General features: G+C 38.0%; 1 pseudogene; it reads left to right on the top strand.

Annotated features, from left to right (window-relative positions):
- The first annotated feature begins 12001 nt into the window (after positions 1 to 12001).
- LOC122438031 lies at positions 12002 to 12927 on the top strand (annotated as a pseudogene).
- Positions 12928 to 20757: the final 7830 nt, after the last annotated feature.

Genomic DNA, 20757 nt, shown 5'->3' with positions numbered 1-20757 from the left:
TCCCAAGGAACAAGCGTTTTTTAATTTCATGGCTGCAGTCACTATCTGCAGTGGTTTTGGAGCCCCAAAAGGTAAAGTCTGTCACTGTTTCCATTGTTTCCCCATCTATTTGCCATGAAGTGATGGGACCAGATGCCATGATCTTAGTTTTCTGAATGTTGAGTTTTAAGCCAACTTTTTCACCCTCCACTTTCACTTTCAACAAGAGGCTGTTTAGTTTTTACTGGAAATGACTTGAAGTAGATTCTAAGCTAAAGCTTACTGCTAGTTGCCAGAATGCCACTGTTCTCCACTGATCAGAAACTAAATTGATGGTTTTTGAAACAAATAGACTGTCATATTTTATTCCAGAAAAGATGGGTTTATTTCAGATCAGCAAGAATTGCAATTGGGGACCTAGATAGTCAAGGACAGAGAAACTTGGCATGCTACACTTCATAGGGTTTGCAAAGAGTCAGAAACAACTTAGTGATAGAACAACAACAACCACAGCAAACCATGTCCAATTTTTCCCAAGGCAAGGGAAGGGTAATTCTTTTAGAGAGGGGAAAGGAGAGTTAAGGGCTGGGGAGCTAGTAAATAAAGAGCCTGTGGTTTTTCATTGGCTAAGCCCTTGCCAGCAAAGAGGAGTGTTTCTTCTTCTTGTTTTGTTCTGCTATGTTGTAGGCCATAAGAGTTCCCCATTCTGGTCTCCCAGCTCCATTTAACTAAGTATTTGTTCATTTATTATTTTAATGTGAGAGAATGCTGGCCCAAAGCTCTCCTAGTGGGTCAGTTCTGAATATTTAGTAGACTACATGTATTCTAAAGAAGGCACACCTTTCCATATTGAGTCCTTGGTGCTTGAGTAGTTTTCATAGTGACTGAGTAGAAGTATTTGGAACTAATTTATTGTTTCACATTGGTAAGCAAAAAGCAGCACCACATTATTGTGCAACCAAAGAGATTTGATGAATGCCGAGACTAAGTCTTATCATGTTCCCATCTAAGTTACTTGCTTGGTTTAGGAATCAAGTGAAGAGACTGGTTAAGTCAGTGTGGAAACTGGAAGCTTTAAAAAAAATCTGTATTACTAATCTTTACTTTGTATTACTTTTTTTTTAATATGATGAAATCCTATAAGAGTGTCAAGAGATGTATTTTTGTATCTCTTATATTTGTATTTTGTATCTCTTGTATTTGTATTTTGTATCTCTCAATATCTTTAATTCACTCCTCAGATCTTACTTGGGAAAAAAACCATGAAGCTTATAAAAGTAATGGCATAGATCATTCGGGCATGTCTTTTGTTTTAATTACTCTGTAACAAGTGGGAATATCAGATATTCCATGCAGGGAGAAGATAAAACAGGTCAGAATTTAATGAAAACTTAATTCTTGCTTTTAAACTGATTGAACAAATATGCTATTTTAGAAATGTTTCTTTCTTTCATAGGTCTCAGTTTTTCCATATACAAAACAAAAAGAATGAGTAATTTTGAATAAAGTAATTACTCTCTCATGTTCCTGCTCAGTCACTCAGTAGTGGCCCACTCTTTGTGATCCCATGGACTGCAACCTGCCAGGTTCCTCTTTCCTTGGGATTTTTCAGGCAAGAAAACTGGAGGGGGTTGCCATTTCCTTCCCCAGAGGATCTTCCCACTCAGGAATTGAACTTGAGTCTCATGCATTGGCAAGCAGACTCTTTACCACTGAGACCCCAGGGGGATCAAAACCTTACCTGCTCACTGTGGTGACTATCATATGCAGCCAGACTTCGCACACTCTGTGAAGTATTCCTTCCTGGTCTTCTTGTCACTGGTGAAAGTGAAAAGTCACTCAGTCATGTCTGACTCTTTGCGACCCCATGAACTTTAGCCCACCAGGCTCCTCCATCCATGGAATTTTCTAGGCAAGAGTACTGGAGTGGGTTGCCATTTCCTTCTCCAGGTCATCTTCCCGACCCGGGGATCGAACCCTGGTCTTCCACATTGCGGGCAGACACTTTACCATCTGAGCTACCAGGGAATCCCTTTGTCATTGGTAGACACCTGCTATTCCTCTTCACAATCCTTCAAGTGCTAGCTGATTTGCTCTCCGATTCAAAAGTTGTGTAATTCAGAGACTTCCCTGGTGATCTAGTGATTAAGACCCCACACTTTCACTGCAGACTCGTGGGGTTCGATCCTTGCTCTGAGAACTAAGATCTCACATGCTGCAATGCAGAGCCAAAAAAAAGAAAAGAAAACCTGTCCAATTCAGTGGCTGAAAGTAACAGGGTTGTGGAAGAGGAATAGCAGGTTGCCTGTGACAGTGCCAGTGTAGGTGATAAATAACATCAAAAATAGAATTCTTTGCATCTGAGGATTCTGTGCATGTTCCATTAGAATGAATTCAGTCACTTTCATTGTATCTTCTTTCACTTCAGTGATATGATGAATTCAGAAGTGGAGACCTAATGAAATAAGACAATGTTTTCAACACCAAGGTTTTAAGAAGTTAATGCTTTGGGTTTTCAGATATGTCCAAAACTTTTCAGTAATAAGAAAATATTTTTCCCATGGTATGCAAGAAGAAAAAAAATGTTACTTTTTCCATTTTATAAAAATAAATTGTTTTGCTAACATTATTTTATTTTTTTTAATTTTAATCAGAAAATAATTGCTTTACTATGTCGTGTTGTAGACTCTCATTTCCCCTGTGTTTTCTTTTTTTCTAGCTAACCCCAAGAAAAGCATTTAGTTTCTTACTTCAGGGAAAAATAAAAGCTGAATAAATGGTTGGGATGTTTAAAAATACATAGTTCTTTCACCCATTGAGATTGCTCACTCTCTCCACCTAAACATCTGTCTTCCTTGGTCTGTTTCAATCAATTCACTTACCTTCTGGCCAAGAGGTAGCCCTAGCTGAATATTAGAGGGCAGGTGAGAAGGAAAAACAAACAAAAAAATAATGTCATGGTGTTTACTGTCCTGGTTCCCTGTTGTGGTTTGTCAAAGGCTGAATGCCTTTAACTGAGGCTGTTCTATTTTGAGTGAACCTTCTAAGTTCCTAAGATCTTCCTCTTCCCTTGGGGAAAATCGTCAGTGATTATGAAAATCCGTTGTACATTATTTAAGCTGATGTGAAAAGGTCCAGTTGTTCTCAAATGGAAACAAAAACATTGTATAAGTAAAATTTAGTGTTCCTATTTACCAGTAAGTTGGAGGATCAGAAAGATTAAGTAATTAAATCATAAAATATGTAAGTCAACATTGAGCCCAAATACTCTTATTCCATGTCCCGTGATCTTTGCATCGTACAGAATTCCTTTGTGTTAGATGAGGTTTGGTCTATAAAAACAAAAATATTTGTTTTTGTTTTTTTTAATTTATTTTTATTAGTTGCAGGCTAATTACTTTACAATATTGTCGTGGTTTTTGTCATACATTGACATGAATTAGCCATGGATTTACATGTATTCCCCATCCCGCTCCCCCCGCCACCTCCCTCTCTACCCGATCCCTCTGGGTCTTCCCAGTGCACCAGGTCCGAGCACTTGTCTCATAGGAAGTGACACTTCATTAGGTTAACAGTTACTAGGAGCACTTACATGCTTTTTTCTTTTTTTCCCAAAAGCACCCAGTAAAATGTTTGAAAAAACTATGCCACTATTAGAAAGTTGGCTTTGCACTTAATTCCTTGAAACTTGTTTCTTCTTTGGAAACTGCTTTGGATATCATTTAAGGAATGTATATGTATTTTTAAAAGAATAGTGGACACCATTATTCTACATTTAACCAAGGAAAATATATCTTGGCTAAAAAAAAAATTATCTGGGCTTCCCTGGTGGCTCAGTGGTAAAGAATTTGCCTGCAATGTAGGAGATCTGGGTTTGATCCCTAGATTGGGAAGATGCCCTGGAGAAGGAAATGGCAGCCCACTCTGGTATTCTTGCCTGGAGAATTCCAAGGACAGAGGAAGCTAGCAGGCTACCATCCATGCAAAGAGTTGAATAAAACTGAGCAACTAACTTATAAGATTTATTGAAAATTAATTTTGGATCTTTTCAAAAATGATGTCAATCAGCTATCAAAATATATACATACAAAATATATATGTATTTGTATATACATATACATATGTATACATATATATTTATGTATATATATACAGAATACATACACACACACACACACACACACACATACACACACACCATGGAGGGGATTATAGTCTCCTCTTTTGTTGGGAATGCCCAACCTCCTACTACATAGGTACCATATAATACTTTATTGAAGAAATCAATGGACATCATGATGTAACAAAATTCAGCAAACATATTTTGGCTATGGAATCATGGTGGAGAGTAAGAACACTAGCTTTAGTATTAGGAGCCATGAGCTTTATTTCACACTATGCCATTATGTTCTTCTTTAGCCCTAAACAGTTTTCCCTATTTTTGCAAATAGTTTACCTAGGTAAATTGCAGTGTGCTTTCAATTTCTGTGATTCTGGCCAAGCCAGTGTATTTATTGCCATAAATATTGTTATATTTGTTTCTACTTAAATTAAAAGTAAAACTGGAAGGCTTATGGGACCACAGTCCACCTTCCAAAACCTTTCCATTACTAGTAAACAACTTAGAAGGTGTCTTTCTGAGATGAAAATGCTTTTTTGAATTGGACTAAAAGAATATGGACTCTGCACTCCCTTTTTTTTTTTTAAGCATCATTTACTATTAGGCTAGTCTTTGGATTTAATATGATGAGAAATGGCAAGATGACCCAACATGCCATTTTCTGGTCATCCGTTTTCTTTTTTGTTTGTTTGCTTTTTTAAATTTTGTTTGTTTGTTTGCTTTTAATATTTATTTATTTTTATTTTGGTTGCATAGGATATTTTTTGCTGTGTAGGGGTCCTTTAGTTGTGCATGTGAACACCTAGTTATTGCATGCATATTAGATCTAGTTCCCTGACCTGGGACCCTTGCAGTCATTATTCGGAGTCAGCCACTGGACCAGCAAGGAAGCCCGTAGCTCTGCTCTTGAGGGCTTTGAGAACATGTTTCTCTACCTACTGAAATGCATGAAGCTTCCATAAGTACATTTTGCCAGTACATTTTACCTGGTTGTTGTGAAATTAATCCCTGAACCTGTCAAAAGTCAAACCATACCTCAACTGGTTTCTGATCAATGATAAGGCTCATGTATAATTTCTTCTGTTTTAGTTTTACTTTACCATTCAAGATTGAGAATCTGTATTGCTCTCTCTCCAGGGTTTAAATTGCTCTGTCTTTAGAGTTGCAATCTGAAAACAGACTTTACCAGTAAAGCTCTGGAAATTCCTTTTTACAAGATATTTCTCGGACAACTTTCACTGTTTTAGACCTAAATTCTGCTCTGTTTTTCATTTTGCATTTCTCTAGAGCTTGGGGGGAGAGGGGGCTAGACTAGATACATGTAGGAGTTCTAAGGCAAACTCTCTACCTAGAACTGTAGCTATTTATGTAGAAACTGCATGACCACTCAATGAGGAATTGTGAGTAAATTTCAAGCTTTTATGAGATTGGAAATGAAGACTTTGTCAGTACATGATCATTATTTGATCTGAATCTTGCTTTCATTCCAGAGTTGAAAGAAGGGTTCAAGATATTTTCATGATGACACTTCAGCCAAATTCATATCCCTTATAGTTCTTTAGATCATTTTATATACTTATGCAGATTGTCTTTGGCATCTGACATCACAAATAGCACTATAGGACATGCAGCCATGTAGCCCTACTCTAATATTGGAGTACCTACGATGGTGTGGTTACCCACTTAGAGCCAGACATTCTGGAATATGAGGTCAAATGGGCTTTAGGAAGTATGAAGTGAAGTTGCTCAGTCGTGTCCGACTCTGCGACCCCATGAACTGTAGCCTACCAGGCTCCTCCGTCCATGGGATTCTCCAGGCAAGAATACTGGAGTGAGTTGCCATTTCCTTCTCCAGGGGATCTTCCTGACCCAGGGATCGAACCTGGGTCCCTGCATTGAAGGCAGACGCGTTAACATCTGAGCCAAACTCCAAACAAAGCTAGTGAAGGTGGTGGAATTCCAGCTGAGCTATTTCAAATTCTAAAACAGAGTGCTGTAAAAGTGCTGCACTGAATTTATCAGCAAAGTTGGAAAAGTCATTAGTGGCCACAGATTGGGAAAAGTCAGTTTTCATTCTAATTCCAAAGAAGAGCAATGAGAAAGAATGTTCAAATTACCATGCAACTCCACCTATTTCACATGCTATCAAGATAATGCTCAAAATCCTTCAAGCTAAGCTTCAACAATACATGAACCAAGATCTTCCAGATGTCCACCTTGGATTTAGAAAAGGCAGAGGAACCAGAAATCAAATTGCCAACATCCGTTGGCTCATAGAGAAAGCAAAGGAATTCCAGAAGAATATCTACTTCTTCTTCATTGACTCTGCTAAAGCCTTGAACTGTGAGGATTACAACAAACTGTGGAAAATTCTTCAAGAGATTGGAATACCAGACAACCTTACCTGCTTCCTGAGAAACCTGTATGCAGGTCAAGAAGCAACAGTTAGAACCAGACATGGAAAAATGAACTGGTTCAAAATTGGGAAAGGAATATGACAAGGTTTTATAGTCACCCTGATAATTTAACTTCTATGCAAAATACATCATGTGAAATGCCAAGCTGGATGAATCACAACCTGGAATCAAGATTGCCAGGAGAAATATCAACAACCTCAGATGTGCAGATGATACCACCCTCATAGCAGAAATTGAAGAGAAACTAAAGAGCTTGTTGATGAAGGTGAAAGAAGAGAGTGAAAAAGCTGGCTTAAAACTCAACATTTAAAAACTGAGATCATGGCATCCAGCCCCCTCATTTCATGACAAATAGATGGATAACAAATAGAAACAGTGGCAGATTTTATTTTCTTGGACTACAAAATCACTGTGGATTGTGACTGCAGTCATGAAATTAGGATGATTGCTCCTTGGAAGAAAAGCCATGACAAATCTAGACAGTGTGTTAAAAAGCAGAGACATCACTTTGCTGACAAAAGTCCATATAGTCAAAGCTATGACTTTTCCAGTAGTCATGTATAGATGTGAAAGTTGAACCATAGAGAAGGAAGACTGAGAGTTGAAAAATTGATGCTTTTGAATTGTGGTATTGGATAAGACTCTTGAGTGTCCCTTGGACAGCAAGGGGATCAAACTAGTCAATCCTAAAGGAAATCAACCCTGAATATTCATTGGAGAGACTGGTACTGAAACTTTAATACTTTGGCCACCTGATGCAAAGAGCCAGCTCATTGGAAAAGACTCTGATGTTGGGAAAGATTGAGGGCAGGAGGAGAAGGGAATGACAGAGGATGAGATGGTTGGATGGCATCACTGACTCAACGGACATGAATTTGAACAAACTCCAGGAGTTATTGAAGGACAGGGAAGCCTGAAATGCTGCAGTCCATGGGGTCACAAAGAGTTGGACACAACTTAGCAACTGAACAACAATAACTACAGTGAAGCTAGGATTGTCCATGTGATTTCAGTTTCCTTAACCTCGTTTCTTTCATAATACATACTGCTCAGAATGATCACATTCTCTGGAGTCAATGCAGAGTTATGTACAGTTGACTTATTTTTCTTATTACTTAAAGCATATTAAAACATGATGTGTGAGTATGATTCTATCTAAAAATATTTCTTTTTTATATATGCAGGAGTATTTTTTTAGTTGAATTGAAGTACTTTTTTTTTTTTTACAAAATAATTGCAAATATCTGTATTTTTTTCTTTCAGTAGGTAATTGTAATGAGCCTTACCATTGGTGGGAATACACTTCATGCCACTTTTGCTGTAAAACAATACCTTAAATACAAGAATGCTGGCTCACAATTTAATGCCCTGGCCTCTTCTTTTCCCTTGGTAAATGGCATTCTCATTCCCTGGCTCGTATATCCTTGCTATAAATTTTGAATGTCATTTATTTTATCCTATTCCATATAAATATTATAAAATTATATTTAATTGATTGAAATAAATGTATTTTCCCTTCTCTAAGTATAATTGAATAATCAAATTATTTCCATCATCATCATGTTAATCTAACTACAGAATTGGCACAAAAGAACTACTATAAATTTCACCTGGTATGAGGTGTCAGTGTTATAATAGGGTTCAAAAACTATCACTTGCTTCAGTGGTGGCTCAGTGATAAAGAACCCACTTGCCAAGCAGGAGATATGCGTTCAGTCTCTGGTTTGGGAAGATCCCATGAAGAAAGAAATGGCAACTCACTCCAGTATTGCCTGAGAAATCCCATGGACAAAGGAGTCTGGTGGTCTACAGTCCTTGGAGTCACAGAATGGTCAGATACAATTCAGTGACTAAACAGCAATTACCACTTAAAATATATTTGAAAACAATATTTTAAAATTCTGATTTTCATAAATAAATTAAAAACAATTATTATAATAAAATTTAAATATCTGATAAATACCCACATACATCTCAATTTACACAATACTAAATATTCATATTCCATAATAAACCCATATGTTTTCCAATATTTACATTTATGTAATCCACTGCTTTCTTTTTTTTTTTTCCTTCTTTAATAGTGTTTTGCTTTCATGCAGACTCAAAGAAGAATTTGAAATTAAAGATGAGTGCTCTAAAAGTTCTACTCTGATGTTTAGTTACTTTACTTGATATCACTGGGCTGTTGGCAAGATCAGCTAATGATAGCAAAATACCCCTGAGATCTTATTAGACACAACTAAGAAACTGTAAAGAATTTGCCTACAAACAAAATACATGATCCTACTTCTAAGGTTAATACAAAGGTACCATTTATAAACCAACAAAGACATTTATAGCTGAGCCAGTTGGCATTTTAAAATCTTATAACTTTACTTCTTTCTTGCTGAACTAACTGCTGTCTGAAGCCTTAGCATAGACCTATGTCAGATATGTTCATAGGTGATTTGTTTTTTTTTTTTTTTCCAGAATATCAGAGACTCTCAGGTTTAAACGGATGACATAAATGATATTATCATTCTTCACCTTTAACTATCTGACATTAAAATGTATCTTTTTCAGCATATCTGTCAATAAAGATAGATTCAAATGCAATACTGCCAATTTATAAGTAGAAATATTTTGGTGTCTTTTTTTTCCTTACTGACATATATTTAAACTAGTAAGAAGAAGAATAAAATTGGGTAGAATTAGAATAATTAGCAATTCAAACATACATCCCTAATTGTCTCCACTTTATATTACAAATGAAAAATGTTCCTGGGATACTGAACAATTTTTAAAAGCATCCCTGTTAGAAAGTATATATTAACTGGACTTCCCTGGTGGCTCAGTTGTTAAAGAATCTGCCTGCAATGCAGGAGACCTGGTTCGATCCCTGAGTTGGGAAGATCCCCTGGAGAAGTGAACCAGAGGTAGCACCCCCTCTGGTATGCTGGCCTGGAGAATTCCATGGGGTTGCAAGGAGTCAGACACGACTGTGCAACTTTCAGTTTTCAATTTCAATTTCAGTTATCCACTTTTTTCAATGCTGAATATTCCATACCATTTCCAAATTTTCCACAACCCTTAATAATTGTGTTGAAAATATTTGTTAGTAATGATTTTTCTCCTTTAAAAATATTTTCATTGGAATTTATTCCTAGACAGAGTATTGTGCACCAAAGAAAAATAAAAACATAAATTTCTTCATAGATATTTCAAAAACAGTTTTATTATGTAAATGATCTCTTATTTTTACCTTGTGTATATACCCTTTTCTGATCTGTTAGAGGATTGTACCTCAGAATAACAAAATGAAGTGAACCAGCTCCACTTGGTTTCCTCATAACTATAGTTTTCAGTTTTTAATTAATGTTTATAGGAGTATAGGGCTTCCCTGGTGACTCAGATGGTAAAGAGTCTACCTGTAATACAGGAGACCCAGGTTTGATCCCTGCGTTGGGAAGATCCCTGGGGGAAGGGAATGGCAACCCACTCCAGTATTCTTACCTAGAGAATTCCCTGGGCAGAAGAGCCTGGTGGTCTATAATCTATGGGGTCGCACAGAGTCGGACATGATTGAGTGACTAGCACACACACAGAAGAGTATGTGTTCATTTTTTCTAAAGATTTATTTTTTCTTGTGAACCATTTTTAAAACCTTTATTGAGTCTGTTACAATATTACTTTTTAAAATATATTTATTTATTTATTTATTTATTTATTTTGGCTACATGGCATGTGGACTCTTAGGTTTTCAAACAGGGATCGAATCCCCAACCCCTCTGTAACCACTGGACTGTTAGGGAAGTCCCTGTTGTGTTCCTTTTGGATAATTAAAAAAAATAAAGCTCTTTATTCATTGACTTTTGAAGGTAAGGCATACTTTTGCATAATACATTTTACTGTACTTATGTTCTCTCTTGTCTTTGCTTTGGGACATTTGTGTCCCCAGATTTCTCATTCTATCAGTAATTCAGTGGTCTATAACCAGGAATGAAGTAAGATGGATCTTATGAAAACGTGGGAGAAGAAGACATGAGAATGCATGTAGTAGAAGCAGGAAGAGGTGGAAAGACCATTCCTATTGTGGATGGACACCTTGCTGTTGTTTGGGAATGAAATTTAAGTTTTAAGGGCATTGAGTAGGAACACTCTTCATGGCTTTGTGTTAACAGATGCACATTCATAGGCAGTAAGTGTACAACAAATATTTCTTGAGTGAGGGAACTTGTAATAGATACTTCAGTAGAAGATTTTATCTGTGCTTGTGTTAGTCTGAGTATTTGTTGATATGCATGAATGTATAGTACATTGTCTATCTCTGTATCCTTCAGACTTTTCTGCTCTTCACATTAAAATTTTACTTAAGAACTTTGAAAATAAAGCTTTCCACTGCTTGAAAAATCATTATATACTGAAAAACTTTGCAAGAGTTTTTATTTTTATTTTTTTATCCAAGGTTATAGAAGCTTTACATTTACCGAGCACAACTACATTAAATTCAATATGAAACAGAACTTTAAAGAATAAAAAAAAAATGATTAGCAAACACTACAATTATCTTGAAAGTAAAAAGACCCCATAACATACTTGTTCCTAGAGGCAATTAAACATTTTAAGACTTCCCCCATAAGGTGTGCCAAAACTATTAAACCGGAGTGCAGCTTCTTTTCAAATGTTTATTTCTGTTTCTCTTAAAGTAGAGAGTAATGATAAGCAGAATAGGAGAAAAAAGAACACTTGAGTTCCTCCTAGGTTTATGGTCTGGGGAATCAGGCATATACTTACCCGTGGTGTATAGCAATTCATCAAGCGTCTACTTACCACCTAATAGGTTTCACACACTACAGACGTCATGCCAAGCACTGTAGCGAGTGAGGAAACACAGCTGAATAGCTTGTATTCTGGTTGGCACTAGCTACATTGTGTGAGCAGTGACTTATATGTATTTCCCTAAACCCACTGCTTATGAGGAATATATTTTGACCATGTCTTTATTTCCAAAGTTAGAGCAAAGGGTTCAAGTATAAATTCTCACGGGAAAAGTGAATAACTCTTACTTGTGTGTGGCACATCCCAGCTTACAAGGTGCATTTGAGAATTAAAATTGGTAACCTCACACAAAGAAAGGAAGGCTTGGAAACATAGGACACTGAGATGACTTAGCAGAGTCATATGGAGTTGGAAAGCAGGGGAAAATCCATATCTTATGTAGATAGCCTAGTGTTTTTCAGTGAATGACACATCAAATGCTGCCCAGGAGATATTTTATAGGTGACAAGTTCTAGATTTTAGAAGAGGGGGAACACATCACAGAGGAAGTAAGCAAGAACTGAAGCATGTGCTGGGCCACAGTGTCAAGGACATGATCCAGAGTTCCAGGGACTGCTGTGTTTATGTTCTAAAGAATTCAGACTCTAACACTTTCATGATTAACAGATATCATTATTTGTCCCTTTGTAGGTAGTTCAGGACCCAGAAAGGTCTATGTTGCTAAATGTATCTCTTGACATCTCCAAACAATGTGACTAAATTTGCTCTCTTGGGACTCACACAGAATCCACACTTAAAGAAAACAATTTTTGTTGACTTTTTGTTCATTTTCCTATTTACTGTGTTGGCCAGTCTGCTCATCATCATCACCATCTCCCTCAGCCTCACATTTTCAGCTCCCATGTACTTCTTTCTCACTTGCTTGTCCTTCATAGATGCCTGCTACACATCCGTCACCACCCCCAAATTGATCACTGACCCGCTGTACCAGAGAACGATCTCCGGGGGTGGCTGCCTGGCTCAGCCCTTTTAGGAACAATTCCTGGGAGGATCAGAGGTCACCATCCTCATTGTCATGGCCTAGGACCACTACGTGGCCATCTGCAAGCCTCTGCACTACACGGCCATCACGTGACAGGGGCTCTGCCAGCTCCTGGCCCCGGTGGTCTGGATCGGGGGGGATCTCACATGCCACTGTGCGGATTCTTTTCACAGTAGACTTGACCTTCTGCGGTCTCAACACCATTGACCACCTCATGTGTGATTCCTTCTCACTGTTGCATCTTGCTTGCAGGCTTGGGATCGTGGTGGCAGCTAACACTGGGGGGAACGTGCTTGCTCATTTTTTCATGCTCCTCATCTCCTACATAGCCATCCTGAGCTCTCTGAAATCATGGGAGCTTCCTTCATGGCTCTGAAGGAAGGCACAAAGCCCTCTCTACATGTGGCTCCCACTTTACAGTAGTGGTGCTCTATTTTGCCCCTTGTATATTCACCTACACGCATCTTGTGACCACTTACCCTGAGGACAAGTGGCTGACTATGTTCTTTGAAGTCTTCACTCCCGTGTTAAATCCTATCATATACACAGTGAGAAACACAGAGGTGAAAAATGCCATGAGGAGTTTGCTGAAAATTATAACGACTTAAGTTGTTCACAATAACAAGAGAATGATTTATATACATAGGTAAGATTATACCTGTTATAAATTATGATAGAAAGTAAAAATAAAATTGTAGATCATTGACAGAAAAAAAAAGGGACAGATACTAATATTTGTTGATTGTTTAATATTGTCTAGATATATTTTAAGCATTTTTATAAGTTTTAATATACTTTTTGAGTGCTCAGCTGCTTCACTCATTTCTGACTCTTTGAGACCCCATGGACTGTAGCCCACCAGGCTCCTCTGTCCATGGGATTCTCCAAGCAAGAACACTGGAGTGGTTTGCCATGTTCTCCTCCAAGGGATCTTCCTGATTCAGTGATAGAACCTGGGTCTCTTAGTCTCCTCTTTTGCAGGCAGATTCTTTGCAACTGAGTCACTGAGGAACCCCAATATACTTTCCCGGATGGTTCAATGTTCTTGTCCAAAGAATCACATTAGGAAATGAAATGAGCAACAATAAACTCCTGGTTTGAGAACTGTAGAATGTTTTTCTCAAGAGCCTGACACGTATTGTACTAAATTCATATTTATTACTTAGACAACATAGGATTTTCCACAGGACATTGATCTCAGAACTTCTATTTTTGCCTAGCCTTTAGTAAGGCAAATAAGGGATAGAAATCCCTGGGTAGATACACAGGGAAGGGACAGTTAGTGAATGACTCACAACTGAAAATTTCTTTTTTACTATGATTTTACCAAAAGCAAAAAAGAGAGGCCATCACAAAAGGATGAAAGAATAATTCACCATCTGTTTTCTTGGCACAAACAAAAAAATAACCCAGAAGTTTTGAGGTTAGTCTTCATTTGCTCTCTATTCTTGAATATCCTTAGGTGTCTGTGCTATGTTTGGGTGTATAGATAAGAAAATTATCTGCAGTCTTAATGAGTCCCTGTCCTTCAAGTAGATGGTGTCAATAGGTGGCAGCCTTGTCTCACATGTATTAATAGTAGTATATTTCAACATTGCAATTTTTTCCTTTTTGAAATTTCAAATTATGCCACTTTACTTTTACAAAAGAACAGCATTAGCATGGTAACAAAATTTTTTTAAGCAAAATCCCCTTCAGTTTTCCTTGCTGTTATTGAAAAAAAGAATTAGTGTTGATCTTCATAAAAGCAAAGCGGCTAAGGTGAACTTTCAGGAAAGCTGGGGATGCCTGCAATGCTGCTCTCTGCATCTAGAAGACATCAGGTCATCTTACATTTTTACATCACTCTTTTTAAATCAGAGCTTCTCTAACTACAACACTTCAACTCATGTGTCTTCTCACAAATGTTACTGTGTCAAACTCAGTGTTCAACTGGAGCTGTTTCCTCCATAATTTGAGTGCACAGCAATGATAGAGCCTTGTACTGGGGTGACTGTGTTTACTAAGATGTACAAGACTGTCTCCAAGATGGATGAATATACAACGGGAAAAAAAAGTGCCTCTTCAACACATTCCCTTACCCCATATACAAAATAAACCTAAAATAGACTAAAGACTTACATGTAGGATTGGTCACTATAATACTCCTAGAGGAAAACTTAGAAAAAAGCACAACCTTAAAATGTTAGCTGATTTGCTCTCTGATTAAAAGGCCATCTAATTCAGGGAATTCCCCAGAGGTCCAGGGCTTAAGAGTATTCACTTCCACTTCAAGGGTTCTGGGATCTAAGATCCCACGGGCTATGTGCCATGGCCAAAAACAGGGGAAAAAAAACAGGCTGTATAAAACCTGTATAATTCAGTGGCTTCTTCTTTGGTTGTTGTTTGTTTGTTTTATTTGTGTATACTTGATTTACCATGTGTTAGCTTCTGTAGCGCAACAAAGTGAATCAGCTATCTACGTGCATAGATATATCTCCTCACCCTTGAGCCTCCCTCTCACCCCCTGCCCCATCCCACTGCTCTAGGTCATCACAGAGCACCAATGAACTCCCATGCTATACAGCTGCAGGAAACAGGTCTTACCCTAAACAGTTCTTTGGAGCATCAGAGACTGTCCTTCTTGTGGTCTTGGCCTGTGATCATCACATGGCCATCTAAAGACCTCTCTGCACTATGTGGCCATCATGAGACACCATACATTCTGCCTCCTCAGGGGGATGTGTTGGGCAGTGGGTTTTCTCCACTGGGTTGGACAGACCCCAGTCACTTTCCATCTCCCATTCTGTGGCCCCAACATCAAGTATCATGCCACATTTGACATTTCCCCCTGACACAACTTGCCTGCACTGACACTTTTCTTGCTGGCCTCTTAGTTGTTGCCAATAGCAGAATAAACCCTGTGATTAGTTTTGTAATGTGGCTGGTATCCTATGTGGTTATCCTGAGCTCCGTGAGGACTCACAGCTCTGCAGGGAGGAAAAAAGACTGGTCCACCTGTAGCTTTCATGTCACAGCTGTCTTGTTATCTGTGTCCTGTAGTTTTATGTCTCTGCAACTAGTAGCTCCTTTTCCCATGGATAAAGCCACAGAAGCGTTCTGTATTCTTGTTAGTCCCACATTAAGCCCTATTATCCACACAGTAACAAATATAAAAGTCAAAAATACCATTAGAGCATTATTAAATGGAATGTGACTTAGGGAACTAAATGACCCAATATGAATATTTTATTTCTCTCATGATCTTTGCATTTTCATTTTTATTATTACAAAGTCTTTCCCACACATATCATCTGACACTAACAGCACCTCTGCAAGGTATATATTGTGATTATCCTAATTTTACATGCAATAAAGAATAAATTAAAAAAAAAAACAGTAACTAATCTATCCAATTTCAGAGACAGAATTAGTATTCAGATCTGCATCCTTCTAAATCCAAATTTTATTCTTTTCAGCCATTTAAAATTGTATCAGAAAAATGACAGAATTCTAGCAGGACATCTCTTGTTTTGTAGTAATTAAAAAGTTTTCCATAGTAATTGCATACTTTCATAATGTGCCTGTGTATAGAAGCAATTGGTTCTCAGAAAGTTCTAAGATGGTATCTAAGATAGTGTGGAATACAAAATAGAAAGAAGACACTTACCAATATCCTCTTAATGCATTCTTAGCACAACTGATATTGACAATTATATTGGATTTCTTATTTTCTTGGGAAACATTAGAGATTATAAAAATTATCAAACTTATGGGGAAAAAAGAAGTTAAGATGCTTTCAAATGGTTTCAAACATTACAAAATTAAAGTTTAGTGTTCTTATTTACAGAAAAGATGGCAGTTCAGAAAGATTATGTAATTAAATCATAGAAAATGGAAGTCAGCATAGGATCCAAAACTTTAATTCCACATCTTCTGATATTTCGTTATACAGAATTCCTGGGGCTTGGTATATACTTATGATTTAGTATATAAAAATCCTTTTGATTACATGTCATAGGAAGTGACCCTTCATTAAGTTAACAATTATTTGTAATATTAAATGCAAGTTTTATCTAAAGCACACAGTAAAATATATTTTTAAAACAGTTTTGTTACAGAAAGATGGCTTTATACTTAGTTCCTTGAATCTGAAATCCTCTTTGAAATCTGCTTTAGGAGATTATTTATAAGGAATATGCATATTAAAAAAACCATGCTACATTTAACCAAGGAAAGTACTTCTTGACTAAACAATTTACTTATGTTATATGACTTTATGTAATTAATTTAAACTCTTTTCAAAAATAAATTCTGCTATCAAAATTTAAATGCTCAACATCATTCATTATCAGAGAAATGCAAATCAAAACCACAGTGAGGTACCATTACAAACCAGTCAGAATGGCTGCTATCAAAAAGTCTACAATCAATAAATGCTGGAGAAGGTGTGGAGAAAAGGGAACCCTCTTACACTGTTGGTGGGAATACAAACTAGTACAGCCACTATGGAAAATGGTATGGAGATTTCTTAAAAAACTGGAAATAGAACTGCCATATGACCCAGCAATCCCACTCCTGGGCATAGACACCAAGGAAACCAGAACTGAAAGAGACACATGTATCCCAATGTTCATAGCAGCACTGTTTATGATAGCCAGGACGTGGAAGCAACCTAGATGCCCATCAACAGATGAATGGATAAGAAAGCTGTGATACATATACATAACAGAATATTACTCAGCCATTAAAAATAATACATTTGAATCAGTTCTAATGAGATGGATGATACTGGAGCCCATTAAACAGAGTGAAGTAAGTCAGAAAGATAAACATCAATACAGTATACTAACACATATATATGGAATTTAGAAAGATGGTAACGATAACTGTATATGCAAGACAGAAAAAGAGACACAGGTGTATAGAACAGACGTTTGGACTCTATGGGAGAAGGCGAGGGTGGGATGATCTGAAAGAACAGCACCAAAAACATGTATACTATCAAGTGTGAAACAGATCGCCAGTCCAGGCTGGATGCATGAGACAAGTGCTCAGGGCTGGTGCACTGGGAGGACCCAGAGGGATGGGATGGGGAGGGAGGTGGGAGGGGGGTTCAGGATGGGGAACACATGTAAATCCATGGCTGATTCATGTCAATGTATGGCAAAAACCACTACAATATTGTAAAGTAATTAGCCTCCAACTAATAAAAATAAATGGGAAAAAAATATATATATATATACAATCAATTCCTGCAGCTCAATTCCAGAAAAAAATTGGCGATCCAATCAAAAGATGGACCAAAGAACTAAACAGACATTTCTCCAAAGAGGACATACAGATGGCTAACAAACACATGAAAAGATACTCAACATCACTCATTATCAGAGAAATGCAAATCAAAACCACAGTACCATCTCACGCTGGTCAGAATGGCTGCTATCAAAAAGTCTACAAACAATAAATGCTGGAAAGGGTTCGGAGAAAAGGGAACCCTCTTACACTTTTGGTGAGAATGCAAACTAGTACAGCCACTATGGAGAACAGTGTGGAAATTAATTAAAAAACTGGAAATAGAACTGCCATATGACCCAGCAATCCCACCGCAGGGCATACAAACCGAGGAAACCAGAATTGAAAGAGACATGTGTACCCCAATGTTCATCACAGCACTGTTTACAATAGCCAGGACAGAAAAGCAACCTAGATGAATGGATGAGAATGTTGTGGTACATATACACAATGGAATATTACTCAGCTATTTAAAAAAATGGATTTGAATCAGTTCTAATGAGGTGGATGAAACTGGAGCCTATTATACAGAGAGAAAGTCAAAAAGAAAAACACCAATACAGTATATTAAGACATATATATGGAATTTAGAAAGATGATAACAATGACCTTATATGTGAGACAACAAAAGAGACACAGATGTAAAGAACAGTCTTTTGGACTCTGTGGAAGAAGGTGAGGGTGGGATAATTTTAGAGAATAGCACTGCAACATGTATATTGTCATATGTGAAATAGATTGCTGGTTCAGGTTCAATGAATGAGACAGGGTGCTCAGGGCTGGTGCACTGGGATGACCCTGAGGGATGGGATGGGGAGGGATGTAGGAGGGGGGTTCAGGATGGGGAACACATGTACACCCATGGCTGATTCATGTCAATGTATGGCAAAAACTACCACAATATTGTAAAGTAATTAGCCTTCAATTAAAATAAATTTTTAAAAATATAATAATAAATAAAATAGGAGTTAGCAAACATTACCAAACATATAATTGTTTACTTGTCAAACAATGGAGAGAGTTAGGGAAACTAATAACAGATGATATAGAACAAAGAGGCTAGTACCTGTAGGTAGTCATGACCACAATAGGGCCTGGGAGAGCAGGGGAGATGATGGTCTCAGAAACGCAGAAAAGTGTAAGTGAAAGTGAAGTCACTCAGTCGAGTCTGACTCTTTGCGACCCCATGAACTGTAGCCTACCAGGCTTCTCCATCCTTGGGATTTTCCAGGCTAGAATACTGGAGTGGGTTACCATTTCCTTCTCCAGGAGATCTTCCCGCAACACAGAAGGGCCATCTAAGCACTAGTGCTACCTCTCAGCCAGAAGGCAAGGCAGTGGATTGAAACAAATCAGGGAAGACAGCAGCTCAGGATGGAAAGATCTCAGCGGGTAAAAGGAGTATATATTTAAACATCCAACCATTTATTCAGTTTTTTATTTTTTTCCCCCCTGAAGTAAGAGAGTAAGCACTATTTTTGGATCTAGCTTGAAGAGAGGAAAACACTGAGGAAGTGAGGGTCTTCCAACTTATTTATTCACTTCATTTTATTAAACACCAGTATAGTCAAACCACTAGTACCACCTCAGAAGCCAATGCAAGAGACACAAGAGACGCTAGTTTGATCCCTGGGTTGGAAAGATCCCCTGGAGGAGGGCACAGCGACCCACTTCAGGACTCTTACCTGTAGAATCTCATGGCACCTGGACAGAGAAGTAAGGTGGGCTACAGTCCATAGTGTTGCAAACAGTTGGACACAACTGAAGCGACTTAACATGTACACATGCACATAGTCAGACCCTTAAATAAGTGTTGGTGATAAAGAGGTGAACAGGATAGAGTCTTTGTCTCTTAGATTTTTGAAGTGGCTTTTACATGGCAAAGGAAGATGCCTTAGACCAAACTTATGTGTCAACAGAATTAATAGTTGCATAAGTATTTTCTTTAATGTGTCAAGAACTGTTTTTAACATTTATTATTGACTGAGAAGCTATCAGGCTTATTACATGGTGATCTCCCTTACCCTTGGTGTCTTTCAGCAAAGACCCAGGAACCAGTTGCCAGAGGTATGGAAGAAGGATTTGAGCACTCTTTTAGTAAATTGAATAGAACATTTTCAAAAGTTCACATTTTTCATAAAATAAAAAATGTATCTTGTTTCTTCTCCTGCACACAATGGGAAAAAAATAGTTTGTGTTAATGAAATGTCTTGAGCATGTCTGAAAGCCCAAAATATGAACTTCTCATCACCTTGATAGTAAAAATATTGTCTTATTTAATCATGTTACTTTCCTGACTCTGAGTTTATCATCAGCACTGAAATGTAAGAAGACGTGATAAATGTGACTGGATTCATTCTCATGGGATTTACACAGAATCCTCAGATGCAGAAACTTCTATTTTTGGCTTTACTTACTACCTATAGAGGGCTTCCCTAGTGGCTCAGGTGGTAAAGAACCTGCCTGAAGCATGGGAGACCTGAGTTTGATCTCTGGATTGAGAAGATCCCCTGGAGGAGGGCATGGCAACCCACTCCAGTATTCTTGCCAGGAGACTCCCCATGGATAGAGGAGTCCGGCAGACTATAGTCCATGGGGTTGCAAAGAGTTGGACACGACTGAGCAATTAAGCACAGCACAGCGCATCACCTGTAGTGGGCTTCCCAGGTGGCGCCAGTGTTAGAGAACCTGCCTGCCAATGTGAGACACATAAGAAACGTGAGTTCAATCCTTGGGTCAGGAAGATCCCTGGAGGAGGGCATGACTACACACTCAGGTATTCTTGCCTGGAGAATCCCCATGGGCAGAGGAGCCTGTGGAGGGTGCTACAGTCCACAGGGTCACAAAGAGCTGGACATGATTGAAGCAACTTAGAACTCATGCATGCATCACCTATAGTGTCACTGTCAAGGAAAACCTGTTCATTCTTACTATAACTTTTAGCCAGACTTTTAAATCCCTGATGAATTTCTTCCTGGCCTTCATGTTCTTGATAGACACATGTTAGTCTTCTTCCATAATCCCCAAAATGCTATCTGATAGGCCCTGTGATTCAAAAGCTGTCTAATTCAATGGCTAAAGGAAACAGCTCTTTATTGAACATTTCTTGGTAGCTTCAGAGGTGGTCCTCCTCGTGGTCATGCCTGTGACTGCTCTGTGGTCAT

Source organism: Cervus canadensis, chromosome 3, assembly GCF_019320065.1.
Source record: "Cervus canadensis isolate Bull #8, Minnesota chromosome 3, ASM1932006v1, whole genome shotgun sequence".
NCBI classification, from domain to species: domain Eukaryota; kingdom Metazoa; phylum Chordata; class Mammalia; order Artiodactyla; family Cervidae; genus Cervus; species Cervus canadensis.
This window is presented reverse-complemented; position numbering and strand designations above follow the sequence as displayed.